The sequence below is a fragment of the Chiloscyllium punctatum genome, chromosome 18 (genome assembly GCF_047496795.1).
Source record: "Chiloscyllium punctatum isolate Juve2018m chromosome 18, sChiPun1.3, whole genome shotgun sequence".
Lineage (NCBI taxonomy): Eukaryota > Metazoa > Chordata > Chondrichthyes > Orectolobiformes > Hemiscylliidae > Chiloscyllium > Chiloscyllium punctatum.
The window spans coordinates 86,824,878-86,846,474 of NC_092756.1; the positions used below are offsets into that span (position 1 = coordinate 86,824,878).

The 21,597-nt window shown below is 46.4% G+C and overlaps 1 protein-coding gene across 4 annotated transcripts in view; it reads right to left on the minus strand.

The window, feature by feature from the left end:
- The window catches only part of LOC140489278 (protein phosphatase 1 regulatory subunit 29-like), a 422,002-nt gene that overhangs the window by 200,590 nt on the left and 199,815 nt on the right, over positions 1-21,597 (minus strand). For all 4 annotated transcript variants that reach the window (XM_072588654.1, XM_072588649.1, XM_072588651.1 and 1 more), the window contains exon 3: positions 6,736-6,911. The gene's annotated coding sequence lies outside the window, so the exon portion shown is untranslated. The remainder of the gene's footprint in view (positions 1-6,735; positions 6,912-21,597) is intronic.

The window sequence follows — 21,597 nt, forward strand, 5'->3', positions numbered from 1 at the left end:
ATAGCGGAACAGGCTCAAGGGGCTCATTGGCCTACTCCAGTTTATATGTTCCTCCATTGTATTCCAATTTTGACACCTTAGACCACAAGACTAGGAACAAGAGTAGATCGTTCGGCCCCTCAAGCCTGTTCTGCCATTCAACAGGATCAAGGCTGATCTGATATTCCTCATGTCCACTTTCCTAAGCCTTGAAGAATCTATCTCTCTCAGTGTTAAATATACACAAGGACTCTACCCCCACAGCTCCCTGTAGCAAGGAGTTCCAAAGACTCATAACCCTCTGAGAGAAGAAATTCCCCCTCGTCCCAAGCCTTAAATTGGTGCCCTTTTATTCTGGGACTATGCTTTCTGGTCCGAAGATCGCCCATGACAGAAAATATCCTCTCAGCATTAACCCTTAAGAATGTTATATGTTTCAATGAGATCACCTCTCATTCTTCTCGACTCCAGTGAGTACAGTCCCAACCCGCTTAGCCTTAGCTCACAGAGCAATCCCTCCATACCAAGCATCATTCCAGTGAACCTTTTCTGAACTTCCTCCAACAAAATTAAATCTTTCCTGAAAGAAGGGGACCAAAAGTGCTCACAGTGCCCCAGACGTGGTCTCAACAGCACCTTGTACAGTCTCAGTAAGACCTCCCTAGTCTCATACTCGATATTACAAGGGTCACTATGGGAGGCTGATTGAATAAGCGAAAGGTGCTTGCATCTTTGTTGCATTATTAGTGTGAAATCATGATTAATTGTCAATGGTTAATTGTCAGGAACACAATCCCGACATCTTCCTGCCACTATCTCAGTTTGCAGAGCAGGCCCACAATTGGCCTTCCCACTTTGCCAGCATTTGAGAACATTCAGCGGACTGCTCTTCCAGCACCACTAATCCAGAATCTGGTTTCCAGCATCTGCAGTCATTGTTTTTACCTCGTTGATTTTAACCCTACTGCGAATCCTCTTGCAAGGATGCCTGCCTTGAAGAAGTTTTCCTCCTCTCTCAGGGAGTCCCTCTCCCACTGCAACTCCCAGGTCATTTCCCCTGCCCTGAAACTCTTCAACCATGTCGTGAAACAAACTCGCTACCACAGCCACATTCGCTTCCTTAGTGCCTGCCTCCGTAACCAACTCATCCCACACGGACTCCAGACCACCATTAAACCAGCAGAGTTCAGACCCAAACAGGACAAACAGTACAGACTACAGATTCAAAAACACCAGCAACAGTTCTCCTTCAAGATGCTCTGCTCCACGCTTGCAGCAATGCGCTGGCACCTAACCTCTCTCCAGTCAGCCCTGCCCCAGCTGAGGGCCACACCCTCTCAGAATTGCAAAGGACCCACTCTGTACTACATCCTCAGGAGAATTCATACTCTCAACAAACAGTATTTCAACTCCATCTCAAACATCAAAAACTGTAAGTACAACAAACTTTTATCCACCCACCTCCATAACCAGCACTCCTCAAACATTCCAGAAGATTCCCCTGGCCTTGGAACCTATTCCACCATTAGCCATGCGGTTAATGCAGCTACCACCCCCACGCTGATTGATGATGTCACTTCCGCCCCCATCATGGCCACTCCCACAACCACTTCCACCCCTCACAATTCCTCATGCATCACACCTGACATCACTTCTGCCCTTCACATCATCGCTGATGCCACATGCTCAGTGACCTCCGCCACCCCTACTGCCTTGGTCACCACCACTTCCACCCCCACCAGCGCCACTCACCTGCATTCTGCTGACATGCACCCCACAGACCCCACTGTCACTATCCCCATCCCTCAGAACCCCGAAGGGAACACTACCCCTGCTCATGACTCCACCCCCATTCCCCCCACCATCACACCCACTCCAGTTACAGGTTCCGCCCCCACTCCCAGCTCTACACCCACACCAGATCCCAGCTCCCAGCCCTGCCGAGTTTTCACCATCCCCCCAGACCTCCCCCTCACTGAGGATGAACGATCAGTCCTCAGCAAAGGACTCACCTTCATCCCCCTCCGTCCACGCATCAATGAATTTAATACACGCTGTGACGTTGAACAATTCTTCCGTTAACTCCGCCTCCGAGCTTACTTTCACAATCAGGACTCCCGCCCACCTTCCGAGGACCCCTTCGCCCACCTCCAACACACTGCATCCACCTGGACACCCCGCGCTGGCCTATTACCTGCCCTCGACCTCTTCATTTCCAACTGCCGCCGGGACATTAACCGCCTCAACCTGTCTACCTCCCTCCCCCACTCCAACCTCTCACCCTCCAATCCCTCTGCTCCAATCCCAACCTCACCAGGGGGCGCAGTGGTAGTCTGGCGCACTGACCTCTACACCGCTGAAGCCAAACGTCAACTCGAGGACATCTCTTCCTACTGCCCCCTCGACCATGACCCCACCCCCCATCACCAAACCATCATCTCCCAAACCATACAGAACCTCATCACCTCAGGAGATCTCCCACCCACAGCTTCCAACCTCATAGTCTGGGAACCCCGCACTACCCGGTTCTACCTCCTTCCAAAGATCCACAAGCCTGACCACCCTGGCCGACCCATTGTCTCAGTATGCTCCTGCCCCACTGAACTCATCTCTACCTACCTTGACACTGTCCTATCCCCCCTAGTCCAGGAACTCCCCACATACGTTCGCGACACCACCCACGCCCTCCACCTCCTCCAAGACTTCCGATTCCCCGGCCCCCAATGCCTCATCTTCACCATGGATATCCAGTCCCTCTACACCTCCATCCACCATGACCAGGGCCTCCAAGCCCTCCGTTTTTTCATCTCCAGGCGTCCCCAACAGTACCCTTCCACCGACACTCTCATTCGTTTGGCCGAACTGGTCCTCACCCTTAACAATTTCTCCTTTGAATCCTCCCACTTCCTCCAGACCAAAGGGGTAGCCATGGGCACACGTATGGGCCCCAGCTATGCCTGTCTCTTTGTTGGCTATGTAGAGCAGTTGATCTTCCATAATTACACCAGCACCACTTCCCACCTCTTCCTCCGCTACATTGATGACTGCATTGGCACCACTTCGTGCTCCCGCGAGGAAGTTGAGCAATTCATCAACTTCACCAACGCATTCCACCCTGACCTTAAATTTAGCTGGACCATCTCTGACATCTCCCTCCCCTTCCTGGACCTCTCCATCTCCATTAATGACGACCAACTTGACACTGACATTTTTTACAAACCCACCGACTCCTACAGCTACCTGGATTACACCTCTTTCCACCCTACCTCTTGCAAAAATGCCATCCCGTATTCCCAATTCCTCTGCCTCCGCCAGATCTGCTCCCAGGAGGACCAGTTCCACCACAGAACACACCAGATGGCCTCCTTCTTTATAGACCACAATTTCCCTTCCCACGTGGTTAAAGATGCCCTCCAACGCATCTCATCCACATCCCGCACCTCCGCCCTCAGACCCCACCCCTCCAACCATAACAAGGACAGAACGCCCCTGGTGCTCACCTTCCACCCTACTAACCTTCGCATAAACCAAGTCATCCGCTGACATTTCCTCCACCTCCAAACAGACCCCACCACCAGAGATATATTTCCCTCCCCACCCCTTTCCACCTTCCGCAAAGACCGTTCCCTCCATGACTACCTGGTCAGGTCCACGCCCCCCTACAACCCACCCTCCCATCCTGGCACTTTCCCCTGCCACCGCAGGAACTGTAAAACCTGCGACCACACCTCCTCCCTCACCTCTATCCAAGGCCCTAAAAGAGCCTTCCACATCCATCAAAGTTTTACTTGCACATCCACTAATATCATTTATTGTGTCCGTTGCTCCCCATGCGGTCTCCTCTACATTGGGGAGACTGGGCGACTCCTAGCAGAGCGCTTTAGGGAACATCTCCGGGACACCCGCACCAATCAACCACACTGCCCCGTGGCCCAACATTTCAACTCCCCCTCCCACTCTGCCGAGGACATGGAGGTCCTGGGCCTCCTTCACCGCTGCTCCCTTACCACCAGACGCCTGGAGGAAGAACGCCTCATCGTCCGCCTCGGAACACTTCAACTCCCAGGTCATCAATGTGGACTTCAACAGTTTCCTCATTTCCCCTTCCCCCACCTCACTCTAGTTCTAAACGTCCAGCTCAGCACTGTCCCCATGACTTGTCTGCACTTGTCCTACCTGCCTATCTCCTTTTCCACCTATCCACTGCACTCTCTCCTCCTTGACCTATCACCTTCATCCCCTCCCCCACTCACCCATAGTACTCTATGCTACTTTCTCCCCACCCCCACCCTCCTCTAGCTTATCTCTCCACGCTTCAGGCTCACTGCCTTTATTCCTGATGAAGGGCTTTTGCCCGAAACGTCGATTTCGCTGCTCGTTGGATGCTGCCTGAACTGCTGTGCTCTTCCAGCACCACTAATCCAGAATCTGGTTTCCAGCATCTGCAGTCATTGTTTTTATCTAGCGGACAATTTATGCCTGCTTAAGGACTTCGACCCACTTCCACGAGTATTGACCCACAGCCCCAGGCAGGGGGCTCACATTTCAAGGAGCATGACAAGAAAACCCTAATGTGTTCACTTGCAGTCTGCAGGAGATGGGCAGAATGGTCACTCATTCAAAGGCACTCAATGCCTGATCTGGGAGACATGAAGTGAGGAGGTGGGGTGGATGGGGCACACTGAAAGCCCTACCCTTGCTGCTCATCTCCCTCACCCTGTTCCCACCTCCCCTCCCCCACTCACTGTGACCAAGTCCTGCTCTGTGAACCCCATCCTACAACCATTCAGCTGGACCTGGGCTCCTTTTGGGTTGGATGGCTCAGCTGGGTGTTATACCAGCAGTTACCGCTGTCATCCCAAAGGAGCTGCCGAGTACAGAAGAGTTGCCAGCCTCACATTGGCTGGCAGGGAGTTGACCCCAGCGCATTTGATCTAAGGAAGTGGGCCAGACCCATTAGAGTGTCTAAGTTGCCTGAAATGCAATTGGCCTTCCCAAAAAGGGGCAAGACAGTTGTGTCACCAGTTCATAAGTTTCCCTCCTCCACCCCCCACCTCTTCCCCTCTTCAAAAGGAAAACTAGGATGGCTTGGCAGCTCAACAGTGAGGAAGGCAGCAAGGTTTCTTATTTCTAGAGATTCTAGACTCATGAACATATGCAGTCTAAAGAAGTAAAGGGTCATGGTGCGAGGTTCAGAGGTTGCTCACATGGAAAACTCTTCTGGGTCCTTCCTACCTCCGCAACCTTCTCCAGTCCACAAGATATCCAAAATCATTCCCCTTCTTTAATTCTGGCCTCTTGAGTAATCTATGTTTCATATCTGGCCATCTTTTGCTGGAACCTAAAGGTCTAGAATTTCATCTTTAAACTCCTCTATCTCTCCACCTCTCCCTTTAGTAAAACCTACCCTTTGACTAACTTCTGGTCATCTGCCAAGATCTCCTCATGAGAACTGGTATCAAATCTTGTTTAGACTTTAAACCTATACCTCAATGACACATATTAGGGACATAGTAATGAGGAGCAGGCGTAGGCCATTCAGCCCCTCAGGCCTGCTCCGCCATTCAATATGATCATAACTGATGCTCTGTCTCAATGATATATTCCCACTTTCTCCCTCTTGATGCCTTTAATATCTAAAACTACATCAATCTCCTTCTTGATTATATTCAGTGAGCCAACTTCCTAAGACTTCTGTGGTACAGAATTCCACAGGTTAACCACGCTCTGAGTCAAGAAATGTTTTCTCTAATCAGTTCTATATGACCCACCCCGTATTCTGAGACCTTGTTCCGTGTTTCTGGACTCTCCAACCAGAGGAAGTATCAACCCTGAATCTAGTCTGTCCAGCCCCTACACGTTTAATCAGATCCCATCTCATTTTTATCAACCCTAATGAATACAGGCCCAGTCGAACTAATCTCTCCTCACACAACAATCCTGCCATCCTTGATGTCAGATGACCGAACCTTTGCTGTACTCTGTCTACTCCAAATGTATCCTTTCTTGAATCAGGAGACTTCAATGGCACAGGCTCCTATACGGGCTCAGACCACCATGAAGGCTCTGCCTTCTCAACCTCACCCCTCATCTGAGGTGTGGAGACCCTCAGGTTAAACTCAGCATTTTGAAACTTGCCATCGGGAAAAAGCAGAAGCCAGATGTAAACGGCGAAAGGAACGCATTGCCAACGCCCCACCCACCCCTTCCCATGATCACCTTGTGCCCCCAGTGGAACAGAGCCTGTGGTAGCCCCATTGGTCTGTACAACCACCTACGGACTCACCCTGAGAGCGAAAGAGAGTCATCCTTGTCTATGAGGGACCGCCGATGATGGAACTCACCACCAGTCATCCCTCTCTCTCTCACTAATGAGAGGGCAGCCCTGAGTTCCTCTGGGACTGTGGTGAGTTTATTTTGACTGTGATATGACAACCATTTTGCAAGCCATGTCAATGGTGCCAACAGGCTTCTAACGCTGACTGAGAATTTGTAACAGACGTTCATGATCTTTTTTTCTCAATGTCTCCCATAATCTACATCCTGTAGTCAAAGCAGTAGATAAATGTAATATGGGTGATTTCACATAATATAAATGTATTAATGAGTACATCAGAAAACAGGTCATTACAAAGCATGGGGAATTGATTCTGTCACATTTCCCCAGCAACTAACAAGCCCTCAACCATTGTAAATGGTAAATTGCTCATTTCGGCATAACCTCAGAGTTCTGACTCTGCAGCGCGGCACACTAACCTGCACTATGCAGCTCCTGGTCCAGAGTATAATGGAGGGAATGTCCTCACACCAATGTGCTGCTGAGCTGGAGGCCTTTGATGATATGCCATAGAAGGTATGAGACCCAGTTGGATGGAAGGTCTTCAAGGAATCTCACTTGAAGAACAGTATGAATCCAGGGGTAAATTATATAACTGTAAAGGAGCAACAAAGGAGACAAGGGATGAATGAATGAGAAAAAAAACTGCATTTCTATATCATCTTTTATGACCACAGGACATTGCAAAGTGCTTTACAGTCAATGCAGTAATTCCACATGAAGTGTAGTGACTTTTTTTTAATGTAGAAAATGTTGCAACCAATTTGTGCACCATAGGAAAATGGTGGTTTTAATAACACCGTTATGGGAAAGTGTAGTTTTGAGAATATCATAGAACTGTTAGAGAAAATAGTAGGGTTCAAAGATATGCTGTGGATGTGAAGTCATAGCAATAAATTTTCTTTCCATCTGCGTTCCAAGCTCAGGAGTTAATAATGATTATAATAACGGTATTTTGTTCAAGAAACATGTTTGCAGCCTCTGGCTGAATGCCAGTATCAAAACATTCACCTGGAGGCTAAGTAATCAGGTTCAAAACATGCAAATGGGTAACAGGGAAGTACCAACAAAACAGTCAAACCAGTTCAGCAGGTAACAGTGATGGATGAGATATTAAAATAGGGGCAATGTCAAATTAAAATCATATTAAAATGCTAACTAACAGACCAATCCTATAATTCTTCTTTGATGTACATATATATTTTACTTCTTAAATATTTGATTGACAACCAGAACAATGAAAGGAGAACAGCAACAAAGACTTTTTTTTTATTTACTCATGGGACACAGGTGTCGCTGGCTGGGCCCAGCATTTACTGTCTCATCCCTAGTTGCCCCTTGTGAAGGTGGTGGTGAGCTGCCTTCTTGAATCGCTGCAGTCCACATGTTGTAGGTTGGCCCACAATGCCATTAGGGAGGGAATTCCAGGATTTTAATCAAGCAACAGTGAAGGAATGGAGACATATTTCCAAGTCAGAATGGTGAGTAGCTTGGAGGGGAACTCACAGGTGGTGGTGTTCCTATGTATCTGCTGTCCTTGTCCTTCTAGATGAGTTTGGAAGGTGTTGTCTAAGGATCTTTGATGAGTTTCTGTTGGAGGTAGCACACACTGCTGTTACTGTGCCTGGATGGTGGAGGGAGTGGGTGCAGTGCCAATAAAGTAGGCTGCTTCGTTCTGAATGGTGTCAAGCTTCTTGAGTGTATTGGAGATACTCTCACCCAGGCAAGGGGGGTGTATTCCATCATATTGGGGAATTTTGTTGACAGCAAAGAACCAAACCAAAGAGGCTGCTCACCTCTTCAGAAATGTGCAAAGCCCCTATTAAAGACCATCGTGTCCACGCTGTCGGCATTTTGCTGACCGTGGAAAGACAACCTGCCATGTGAAGAGGTGGCCAGCTAAATGCAGATAGCCTTCCAGCAGCAGCCTGGGTGGGGGCTGTATTTCTAGAGCAGCATAGGGACCACGGACAAGAATTGCAGACCCGTGATTCCAGAAATGTCCCAGGAAGGGGTTTCACTTCCAGCACACAGCCCTGGGATGTTCCTGCTTTCCACAGGAATTCGCCAAGGCCCAGGTCAGTCATGAGCACTACTCCTGGTCTCACTGCCCAGTCTGCTGACCCAGTGATGAGTGGGTGACCTGCTCAGAGATGACCTGCCTTCTCGAATGACATTCAATTTCCTGCTGCCCGCAAAACCTGGAGGAGGGAAGGTCCAACAGCCAGACGCGCCTTTCCTGCCTAATCATTGGGCTATTGTACAGATTAAAGGGCAAACTAGGGGAGATGATGGCCTAGTGGTATTGTTGCTGGTTTATTAATCCAGAGAACCTGGCAATGTTCTGCTGACCTGGGATCGAATCCTGCCATGGCAGCTGGTGAAATCTGAATTCGATAAATATCTGGAATTAGGAGCTTAACGGTTGCCATGAAACCATTGTTGGAAAAACTCATCTGGCTCACTATTGCCTGTTGTGAAGGTGTGTACTGTACCTTTAAGAGAGTGAAAGTGGCTTTGCACTGAGAGCTTGCAGGCACCTATCATGTGATTGACTAGCAGTCTCAGAGTGTACTGGAAATTGAGGAAAATGTAACATTTGGCTGTAAAGTAGATACCTCAGTTGTTCTGACCACTGGTCGAATCTAACCAAACTGTTTAAATTATGCCCCAGGATACTAAAACCCAATCAAGTTTAAATTTATTGTTTTTGCTAATATCGAACCAATGAAACAATCCGATGTTTGGGATATAAAGAAGCAGACATTTTGCAAGCCAGAAAGAGACCAACTGCAATTGAGTGAGTAACTGCCAACAACACACTCTCTATCAAAAGTACCTTTTTCATATGAAACATCTTTGCAGCGAAAGACTGAAGTCAACCCAGGGAGATCTACAGCCAGAGGGACACAGACACTGATGACGACAGTGTTTTGAAATTAAGTTGATGTCATTGTAATATGGGTTTTAATCAGAACAGTATATTGTTATGGAGTGGGAGGTAGATAACAAGCAGTTAAGAGAAAAGGGGGCTTAGAGTTGCAATTAGTTGTTGTTTAACGTTCACTTTTAGAGTTAAGGAATAAATTGATGTTATTTTTCTTAAAATAGTGGAATTTGGGAGTTCTCTGCCACTCACACTTTAACAGATTAAGAAGTGAGGCAAGCTTTTCTGGGTGTTTGGTTTAATTAGCAGAGGGGTTCACCACTATATCGTAACATGTCCTTTGCCATCCTTACCTGGTCTGACCGATACGTGACTCCAGACCCACAGCAATGTGGATGACACTCAACTGTCTTTTGGGTAATTAGGGATGGGAAATAAATGCTGACCTAGAGAGTGACGCCCATACCTCATGAATGAATATGTTTAAAAGAACCCATGCCTCTAAAAACAGTTATAGCGACATCAGAACAATGGAGATGGGAGCGGGTCTTGATGAGACCAAAGATGTCATCTCTCCCTCTTGTATCGTTCCCCGCATGGGGTTATGTTTAATAATGCCTGCCAATGTTCACTCCACTCCCAAGAGGTGACCTTACTACAGTCAACCCAATCAATAATATTCAGACCTATGTTGTAGTGAAACAAGCACAGAGAGTGCTGGAGGAACTCAGCAGGTCTGTGGAAAGAGAAACCCAGTTAATGTTTCAAGTCTTCCATTACTCTTCCTCAGAACTAATTTGTACTGATGTCGGTTGTGGGATGAAGATTGACCAGACTAACTGCTGTTCAGTTATACTTGTATACCTTGCATGCAGATAGCCTACAATGCAATAAGCTACATGCCTTATCGTAGGAATGAAGAGCAAATGGATGAGAATTATTATAGAGAGCTTCAGTTACCATGAAACTCAAACAGAAATGAATAGAGTTCAATGTGCTAAATCCATAAAGTGCCTCCTGTACAGATTGTAACAAGGGCAGACAGCTGGACACTAAAGAATATGAGTTCCCTGATTGAGGCTGTTAATCTGGCCTAATCAGGGAGCCCTGGCTGACAGATAAATCAAGCAGTTTCAGAGATTCTGAGACTGCGTGTCGACTCTGACAAGGCAGTACCAGAGTCAAGGACTCTTTGCATGTAAATAAAGGGTGACTTGGTGACAAGATACTGGCTTCTGTGGAGTTATTTCACCTCCCAAAAGGTTTCACTAGGAACTGAATTGAAAATATACTCAGAAAGAAGGGGCAGGGGTAAAGATTCGGGGGAATGGATAAATTTGATAGTTCTTTCAAAGGGCCAGTACAGGTTTAATGGGCCGAATGGAGTCTCTCTGTGTCAAATGATTCCGTAAGTCTCATTGCCACGATCACACTGCTCATATACTCAGATGCCAACCTCCCAGACTTAGAGGACAAGGACTGGAAGAGATCATGGACTCTGCCAGGTGTAACAATTGACTTCAGACTAACTGAGAATTGTCAGATGAGCTCTCAATGACATTGGACATGATGAGGTTGGCTGAATGCCATATTAATCATACATTCTATTATTGGGACCATATGGTCCATCTACATGTCCATACACACTGATTGTGTACAAGTGCTTAATAGATCATGTAATGGCAGTACAATACCCAGGAGAATAAGTGTGCTTATGTACTCATAATGTTCCATCTGCTGCACTTACAGTTAAAGAAAAATCAAGTGGTCTCTGGGACCCAGATAGGAAAGAATGGTGTGCAGAATCAATAGTTTTCACACACTCTTGAAGGAAACGCATAGCAATATTTCTTGACACCCATGAAAAACTGAATAATACCCTACCATTAGTGACAACCTTTCAGCTGCCTGGCCCCTAAGATCTGAAATGATCTCCCTAAGCAACTTCTCTCTGCCTCTTTCTCTACCATCATGTGACTGAGATCATTAACACAAGGACAGTTTGGAAGAATGTTACGGGTTGCAGGGGGACTTGGAAAAACTGCAGAATTGGGCTGAGAGGTGGCAAATGGAGTTCAATGCAGCTAAATGTGAGGTGAATCACATTGGGAAGAATAACAGGAAGGCTGTTCTGAGTACTGAATCAATGGAAAGATTCTTGGCAGTGTGGAGGTGAAGAGGGATCTTGGAGACCATGTACATAGATCCCTGGAAGTTGCCACCCAGGTGGATAGTGCTGTTAAAAAGGCATATGGTATGTTAGGTATCATTCGTAGAGGGATTGAGTTCCGGAGCCGCAATATCATGCTGCAACTATACAAAATGCTGGTGCGGCCATACTTGGGATATTGTGTACAGTTCTGGTCGCCATATTTCGGGAAGGATGTGGAAGCATTGGAAAAGGTGCAGAGGAGATTTACGAGGATGTTGCCTGGTCTGGAGGGAAGCTCTTATGAGGAAAGGCTGAGAGACTTAGGTCTGTTCTCATTGGAAAGAAGAAGGTTAAGAGGGGATTCAACAGAGACATACAAGATGTTCAGAGGATTAAATAGGTAGACAGTGAAAGTCTTTTTCCTAGAATGATGACATCAGCTTGTACAAGGCGGCATAACTACAAATTGAGGGGTGATAGATTCAAGACAGACATCAGAGGCAGTTATTTACGCAGGGTGTGGTAAGGGCGTGGAATGCCCTACCTGCTAATGTAGTCAACTCAGCCACATTAGGGAGATTTAAACAATCCCTAGATAAGCACATGGATGATGATGGGATAGTGTAGGGGGACAAGCTGAGAATAGTTCACAGGTCAGCACAACATCAAGGGCTGAAGGGCCTGTTCTGCGCTGTATTGTTCTATGTTCTATGTTCTAAGACTGTCACTATCAACCGTTAAAAATCACACAACTACCTGATGAGGGAGCGACACTCCGAAAGCTAGTGTGCTTCCAATTAAACCTGTTGGACTATAACCTGACGTTGTGTGATTTTTAACTTTGTCCATCCCAGTCAAACACCGGCATCTCCAAATCATGACTATCAACCATGAGGCCCAAGCTTTGAACACTACATTGCTGAGGCCCAAGTATATCTCTGATGAAGACACACATGTTGCTTCCGAAGTATTTCATGTACTTTGAATTGCTCGATTTTATAAAATGACTACAATTTGTTAATGAATTTGTAGGAACATTCTTTTTACACCTTGTGACGCTGTAGTTTTAAAGTTATCTGCTGATATTTACCATGCCTACCTCAACCACTTCTTCATCTTGCTTGCTCTTCTGCCATCTCTCTCCAACTTCATAGAATCCCATCGAGTCCACACCGACCCTCCAAAGAGCATCCCACCCAGACCAACTCCTCTACACCCCTGCATTTGCCATGGCCAACCCACCTAACCTGCACATCTTTGGTCTGCGGGAGGAAACGCGCACAGCCATGGGGAGAATGTGCAAACTCCACACGGACAGTTGCCCGAGGATAGAATCGATCCCACGTCCCCAGCACTGTGAGGCAGCAGTGCTAACCGCTGAGCCACCATGCCATCCAGTTCATAAGAACATTAAAAAAGAGAAGCAGGAGGAGATCATTTAGGTCCTCAAGCCTGCTTTGTCGGTCAGTAAGATCACGACTGTGGCCTTAACACCTAATTCCTGCCCTCTCTCCCATAGTTCCTGATTCTGTTGTCGAGCAAAAGTCCGCCTGTCACAGACTTGAATACATTCAATGACCCAGTCTCCGCGCTCGAGGGGAGAGAATTTCAAACGCTAAAGATTGTGGGAGAGAAGAAATTCCGTCTTATCGCTGTCCTAAATAGAAGACTCCTTATTTTGAAGTTGTGCTTCCTGTTCCCTATTTCAGGATTTCCCACAAGGGGAAACTCTCTTTCCTTTTCTCTTTGTTGCCTTGTCCTGCAGGTGGAAACTAGCATGCGCGTGTTCATTGTAGAGTCAGAGAGTCATACAGCACGGAAACAGACTCTTCGGTCCAACCAGTCCATGACAACCATGTTCCCAAACTGAACTAGTCCCACTTGACTGCGCTTGGCCCATATCCCTCCAAACCTTTCCCATTCATGCAATAATGAAGAAATCTAGAAGTAAGTCTAGAAATAAGCTTGAATCTTAGGAGCAGCTGCAAGATCCATGTTACTCTCAGTCAAGTTTGAGGAGTGTAGTGAGGAATAAGATTGGACAGAATAACACGGAGAAAGTGAGGACTGCAGATCAGAGTCAAAAGTGTGGTGCTGGAAAAGCACAATAGGTCAGGCAGCATCTGAGGAGCAGGAGAGCCGACATTTCAGGATGCTGCCTGACCTGCTGTGCTTTTCCAGCACCACACTTTTTGACTTGGAGAGAATAGCCCAGAGTACAAAGGACAGCAGAGAAACGTTTGATGTTCGACGCGATCAGTTTTCAGGAGGGGCCAACTGCCTTGTTTTCAATAAAAATCGAAGCTTGACACATGGAACAGGAATAGAGCCTGAATTTGATGTTGCTCAGCTATCATAGAATCCCTACAGTGTGGAAGCACGCCATTTGGCCCATCAAGTCCATATCAACCCTCCAAAGAGCATTTCCACCCAGACCCATCCCTATTCCCCTGCATTTCCCATGGCTAATCCAACTAGCCTACACATCCCTGAACATTATGAGCCAGTTTAGCATGACCAATCCACTTTACCTGTGCATCTTTAGACTGTGGGTGGAAAGCGAGCACCTGGAGGAAACCCAAGCAGACACAGGGAGAACATGTAAACTCCACACAGAGAATTGCCCAAGGGTGGGATCTAACCCAGGTCCCTGGTGCTGTGAGGCAGAAGTGCTAACCACTGAGCCACTGAGCTGTCAGAAGTATCTTCAGGCAAGCAGCCTGCATTCAACTATGGATGACCTAAACAATGTTATCAAATCCAATGGTTAAATTCCAAGCCAACCTTAGGTCCCTTGAATGAAAAGCAAGATACTGCAGATGCTCTAAGTGTGAAAGTCAAACAGAAAATATGGAAATATTCAGCAAGCCAGGCAGATTTCACAGAGATAGTGTTGTGAAGGTGTCAGGGTACTGTAACTTTAAGAAAATTAAAAGCTAGCAGGACCACCTGACACCCCACCAAGCATTCTGAACAAGGTAACAATGTAACATCTGGTTGAACAGCTAACGTAGATGGGTTACCTAGATACAAAAAACAAATTTGCATTTGGCCAATCGGTTTAAATTTTACCCCAAGATCCTAAACTCCACCCAAGTTTGAATTTGGTATTTTGACAATATTAAAACCAATGAAAATGATCTGATGCCTTGGGGTATAAAACTGAAAAAAAATTGAACAATTGAAAAATTGGAGGAGAACTGCCAAAAGATCAACAAATGTAGGCTGCTAGTGAGAACTCTCTGAGAGGAACCTGTCTAGAGAAGGAGTTTACACAGAGAACAAACATCAACACTAACTTGGAGAGAAAATCTACAGAGGGAAATACAAAGAGAAAATTCAACACTTGGCTGGTTTTGAAATTTGAATGTTTCGGTAAATCTTAATAGAGGGTTTTATTGGACTAGTACTGTAGAGGGGAAGGTAAAAGATAGGTTCGAGAAAGGAATTGTAAATAGTTGTTAATTAATTATTCTCTGTTAGACTTTAAAAAATAAAGTTTTTAATTTTTACTTTAAGTAGTGACTTTGGGATCGCTCTTGGCCTCTCGAATTTTAACAGATTATAGCACGGGTTAAATCATTTCTGTGTTGCAGGTTTAAATTAGCGGGGGGGGGGGTTTACCCCGTGTCGTAACTACAGAAACAGATCCAATGCTTCCTACTTTTCATCAGCCTGAGGTATTAACTCTCCACAGAGGCAGCCTGGCCTGCTGGGTGTTTCCAGCATGTTGTCTCCTTACTTCAGATTTCCAGCATTCACAGTATTCTGCTTTTCCCACTCACTGCAACATCTCAGAGGTGATCCGCTGTTTTATTTCCTAATTTTCTTTTCTGCAGAAAGCTGTGTGCACAGCCCAGTCCATCACCTCCCATCCCTGGACTCCATCGACACTTCTTGTTGCCATGGAAAAGCAGCCAACGTCATCAAAGACCCCTTCCATCCCCATTATACTCTCTTCCAAACACTGCCATTGGACAGAAGATACAGAAGCTTAACTATACATATCAACAGACTCAAGAACAACCTCTTCTCCACTGTTATCAGACTTCTGAATGGACCTTCCAAATCTTAAATTTAATGTTGATCTCGCTCTCTGTGCATCCCCTGTGCAACTGCAACATTGCACTCCTCGCTCTGTTCTATTACCCTAATGCACTTTGTATGTCATGATTTGTCTATATTGCATGCAAAATACAACTTTTTGTTGTACTTAAGTACACTTGACCGCAATAAATCAAATAATTTATTTCTTTTTATGGGATGCAAGCATCACTGGCTGGGCCAACATTTATTGCCCATCCCTAATTGCCCTTGACAGGCTGGTGGTGACCTAGGTGAAAGTTAGTACTGCAGATGCTGGAGATTAGAGTCAAGAGTGTGGTGCTGGAAAAGCACAGCAGGTCAGGCAGCCTCCGAGGAGCAGGAAAATCGATGTTCCGGGCAACAGCCCTTCATCAGGAAAGAGGCTGGGAGCCTTGGGGGTGGAGAGATAAATGGGAGGGGGGTGGGACTGGGGGAAGGTAGCTGGGAGTGCAATAGGTGGATGGAGGTGGGGGTAAAGGTGATAGGTCCGCGGGGAGGGTGGTGCAGATAGGTGGGAAGGAAAATCAACAGATGGGTCATGAGGGTGGTGCCAAGCTGGAAGGTTGGAACTGGGGTAAGGGGAAATGGGAAAAATGGTGAAATCTACATTGATGCCCTGGGGTTGGAGGGTCACGAAGCAGAAGATGAGGAATTCTTCCTCCAGGCGTTGGGTGGTAAGGGAGTGGCAATGGAGGAGGCCCAGGACCTGCATGTCCTCAGCAGAGTGGGAAGGGGAGTTGAGCCACAGGGCAGTGGGGTTGGGTTGGTGCAGGTGTCCCAGAGATGTTCACTGAAGCACTGCACAAGTAGGCCTTCTTGAACCTCTGCAGCTCACTTGGCAAATGCATACCCTCAGTGCTCTTAGGGAGGGAGTTCCAGGATCCAGTTGTTGTATCACCATAGTCTTACCAGACCATAGGAGCTGCTCTCTTATCAGAGAGAAGCGACTGGTGGTAATTTAACCTGAGGGCCCCCAGACCTCAGGCAGGGGAAGAAGTTGAAAGGGAGAGTCCTTCATGGTAACCTCAAACTGGTGACGGGAATTGAACCCACACCGTTAGCATCACACCGCTCTGTAAACTAAAAGATCAGCCAACTGCACGAAACCAATTCCTTCCAGGACCCAGCAACAGTGAAGGAATGACAATGTACTATCAAGTCGAGATGGTCTAGAGATTGAAGAGGAACTTTTTCTCTCTATAGGGATTTCTGCTTGCCTCATTTACTTACCCTCTTCACTTTTTATTTCCTTTCTCAATTTCTAGGAAAAAAATAACTCGCATACAGGCATCTCCTTCCTCAGCTGCTGTCTCCGGCTCCAACCTTTTTCCACATGGCTTCCAATTTAATTCCACCCTTTGTGTTTCAGATCCACCCAGGATTCCAGAATCTCCTTGATGTTCCATGTTCCCATTCCCACCAGCCTCTGAGAGCCACACGCAGTACCATGCACCATCACATGAACTGCCTAGTCTCTCACTTCAGTAGCACCTACTCACTCCAACTCCAAGTTGCCCAGCTACGCAGTCTTGTTTCAATCTTCAACTCAGCTCACGCTTCAATGAGATCATTGTCTCTTTCTTCCAAGTGTTAAAGATTGCAAGCTCTAATAAGTCATAGATACCAGCACCCCTCCAGATCCCTCTTCTCTCTCAGTACTCCCAGACCGCTTCCTTTCTTTTGATTGCAGGTTTCTTGGTTGGACTGAGCACTCTGGGCAATACCGACTTCAGATCAGGCCTTAAGAAACTTCCACATCTTTGATTTTCCTCCATCCAGCTTGTCTTCAATTCTTGTTGCCACCTGTCATGGTACCAACTACTGACTGGGCTTAAGATCCTGCCGTCAAACCTCCTTCCTGTGCTGAGTCTAAGGGCCTCCCTGATTAACGGTGGTAGAAGTGAACCAACATTGAGTCTTAACCAGGAGACTTATGCATGATGCAGTGATAGCAATAGGTAGAAATTTCTTTGGCATATTACATAGGAGCTCAAGATGACACATTTATCTCCATCAGATCCTTCTGCTAGACTCCTCACATTACCATCCAAGACATTTTTAAAATTCATTCAAAGTGTGAGTGTTGCTGATTGGCTTAGAATTTATTGCCCATCTCTAGTTGCCCTTGAGAAGGTGGTGGGTGAGCTGCCTTCTTATTTTTTAAGATTGGATTAGATTTCTTACAGTATGGAAACAGGCCTTTCAGCCCAACAAGTCCACACTGACCCTCCGAATGGAGAAACCGACCCAGAACCATTCCCCTTGACTAATGCACCTAACACTATGGGCAATTTAGCATGGCCAATTCACCTGGCCTGCACATCTTTGGACTGTGGGAGGAAACCTGAGCACCCGGAGGAAACCCACGCAGACACAGGGAGAATGTGCAAATTCCACACAGACTGGAATTCCCGAGGCTGGAATCGAACCCAAGTCCCTGGCGCTGTGAGGCAGCAGTGCTAGCTGCTGAGCCACTGTGCCGCCCCCAGTCCATAGAACTGCTGCAGCCCATTTGCTGTCGATTGACCAACTCTGTCATCAGGGAGGAAGTTCCAGGATTTTGAGCCAGGGACACTGAAGGAATGGGGGTTATACTTCCAAGTCAGGATAGTGAGTGGCTTGGAGAGGAACCTGCAGGGGGTGGTGTTCCCTCGTATCTGCTGCCCTTGTCCTTTAACATGGTGGTGGTTATGGGTCTGGAAAGTGCAATTGAAGGAGCCTCAGGGAAATGCCTGACAAAATCAGATTGTGTGGAAGATGATAGAATGTCGAACACTAATCCCTTCGGAACCATTCCCTTCTACAACATCTCTCTCCACCACCATCCCTTTCTCCTTACCACTCTGCTATTACCGATCTCTCTCTCTCCATCTTTATTTGTCTCTCGTTGTTTATCACAGTTTACCTCATCCTTTCCCCTTCCTCAGTTTGATTCTGTTGCTTTCCGTCACAGCAACAAATGACTCAGTGCCCTACAAGACAATTGATTTGTTTGTTCGCTACATTTTATTCCAGTTATTGAAGTAGGTAATTTGTTGTCCCAGCCACTGACAAGCAGTTGATAATCTGTCGATATGTTTCGTAGATTGGTAGCTTTGTCAACTTCGGATGAAAAATCCTGGCCTAGCAACCATTTGAGAATTTCCTAACATTTGCTGCAGTATGACAAATGCCCAGTGACAAATTCAAATACTTTCGAATGGAGCGAACATCCAAGAAACAGAGCATTTTAAATTAAAAGGGTTCATACTTAATTCCTGGGCAAAAATGGAAGGAATAGGACAATTACCACTGACAAAATAGTCCCGATGCAGGGGATGTGGAGAACAAAGCCTTGCAATCAATTGCAGAGCAAAAAAGCCAATTAAATGTTTACTTTTAGTATCTACATCTGGGGGAGGGAGGCAGGGGGAGTAAAATGTTCACATTTACCACTTAAGTAAGAGACTTTCCACAGCAAAAATGAAGACTGGCAAAGACTGAGTGGAAGTTTTGCTCTGGTAGCTAATCTCCCAACCAGTCAGGGTGAAAATTGCAACCTCTGCCGTCTCCAAGCTGCAGAATACTCACTACGACCCTTTCCACTGCATCAGTGAATCACAGAAACTGAAAGCATGGAAAGAAGCCACTCGGCCCATTGTGCAACTGCTAGCACTTTGATAGAGCCATCAGACTGCGTCCCACTTCCCCAGGTTTTGCCTGTAAACCTATCAGTCTGTCTTTCTCAAGCACTTACCCAGCATTTACAATGCTTCATGGAATCTGATTTTAGAACCTTTTTAGGCACAGCATTCCAAATCTATCAGAGAGCTCTGAATGGAAAAAAAAATACTTCCCTTTCATACCTATCTAGATCTTTGGCAAATGTTTTAAATTTGTGATCTCTGATCATTGATCTACAGAGAATTGTTCCTCTCTATTCAGGCGTCTTCAGTCATTGAAAACATCATGTAGGTCACATCTAACATTCTCTGCAGAGCAGTAGCAACTTCTCTAAGCATTTGTCATCCTGAAGTCCCCTGGTCTGTTCCAGATAGCCAAAGGATGAATGATCAAACCCGAGCCTCGTCTGCAAGTCTTTATTTCCAGAGATACACATTACAAATAAACACCCCCCAATCCAACCATTATAGCTTCAGTCTGCAATACAGGGGAACACAAACAACTCACTGATACGTTCATTACCTGAATACAAATAAACACTGAATTAATATTTCCCATTTGTGATAAAATCTTGGTAAACCTCCTCGACACTCTCATTGGATCTTCACCTCTCTCCCAAAGTGTGAATTTGGGAATTGACTAGCTGAGGCCTAACAAATGTAATTGCAACAGAACTGGACATTAGGACAAAGGCCTATTGAAGGATGACCATCTTGTCAGGTCTGGCCTTACTAAGTTTCATTGAAAATCTACAGAATAGGGCGACACGGTGGCTCAGTGGTTAGCACTGCTGCCTCACAGTGCCAAGACTGGGGTTCAATTCCTGCCTCAGGCAACTGCCTGTGTGGAGTTTGCACATTCTCCCTGCGTCTGCGTGGGTTTCCTCCGGGTGCTCCGGTTTCCTCCCACAATCCAAAGATGTGCAGGTTAGGTGAATTGGCCAAGCTAAATTGCCCATAGTGTTACATGTAGGGGAATGGCTCTGGGTGGGTTGCTCTTCGGAGAGTTGGTGTGGACTTGTTGGGCCGAAGAGCCTGTTTCCACACTGTAGGGAAGGGAATCTAATCTAATCTAACAGACCAACTGCCATTGGGTTGTGGGAAATACATGGTCTTCTCCCAGTTTGAGATGTTTTGCTAATTGCTCCTGGTTGACAGTGGTTCTCTACCTTTCACTCACTCACTTACTTTCTTGGTTTGTGTGATTCCCATTTGATCTTTTTCCCCTCTTTGTTGATATTAGCACATCAGGCTAGGCACAATGACAGGAAATCACAAATCACCTCAAAGCCAACGAAATACCTGTGCAACAGAAACCTCCGCAGCCAAATTGCAGACAGGAAACTCCAATAAGGAGTCTTCCCTTACCACCAGCTGAGTTCCCTTACCACCAATTCAATTTGTAATTGGCTGAATTTACCCCTTCCTCACCTCTTCTACTGCTGACCTGGGCGGCACGGTGGCAGAGTGGCGAGCACTGTTGCCTCACAGTGCCAGAGATCCAGGTTCAATTCCTGCCTCAGGTGACTGACGGTGTGGAGTTTGCACATTCTCCCCATGTCTGTGTGGGTTTCCTCCCACAGTCCAAAAATGTGCGGGTTAGGTGAATTGGCCATGCTAAATTGCCCATAGTGTTAGATGAAGGGGTAAATGTAAGGGAATGGGTCTGGGTGGGTTGTGCGTCAGTGTGGACTTGTTGGGCTGAAGGGCCTGTTTCCACGCTCTAAGTAATCTAATCTGCACCTCTGTGGATACCACACTTCATTATTCTAACCAATCGCCACACTGCCTTCCCATATTATATCCTCTGTAAGCTTCAGGTCATTGAAAGCTTTATTGTCAGTGTCATCACTTGCACAAAGTGTCATACAGTCATAGAGATGTAGAGTATAGTAACAGACCCTTCAGTCCAGATCGTCCATACCGGCCAGATATCCTAACCCAATCTAGTCCCATTTGCCAGTATCTGGCCCATATCCTCTAAACCCTTCCTATTCATATCCCCATCCAGATGCCTTTTCAATGTTGTAATTGTACCAGCCTCCGCCACATCCTCTGGCAGCTCATTCCATACACGTACCACCCTCTGCACAAAAAAGGTTGCCCCTTAGGTCCCTTTTATATCTTTCCCTCTCATCCTGAACCTATGCCCCCTAGTTCTGGACTCCCCCCACCCCAGGGAAAAGACCTTGTCTATTTATCCTATCCATGCCCCTCATAATTTTATAAACCTCTATAAGGTCACTCCTCAGCCTCCGAAACTCCAGGGTAAATAGTCCCAGCCTGTTCAGCCTCCCTCTATTGCTCAAACCCTCCAACCCTGGAAACATTCTTATAAATCTTTTCCGAACCCTTTCAAGTTTCACAACATCTTTCCGATAGGAAGGAGACCAGAATTGCACGCAATATTCCAAAAGTGGCCTAACCAATGTCCTGCAAAGTCACAACATGACCTCCCAACTCCTCTACTCAATACTCTGACCAATAAAGGAAA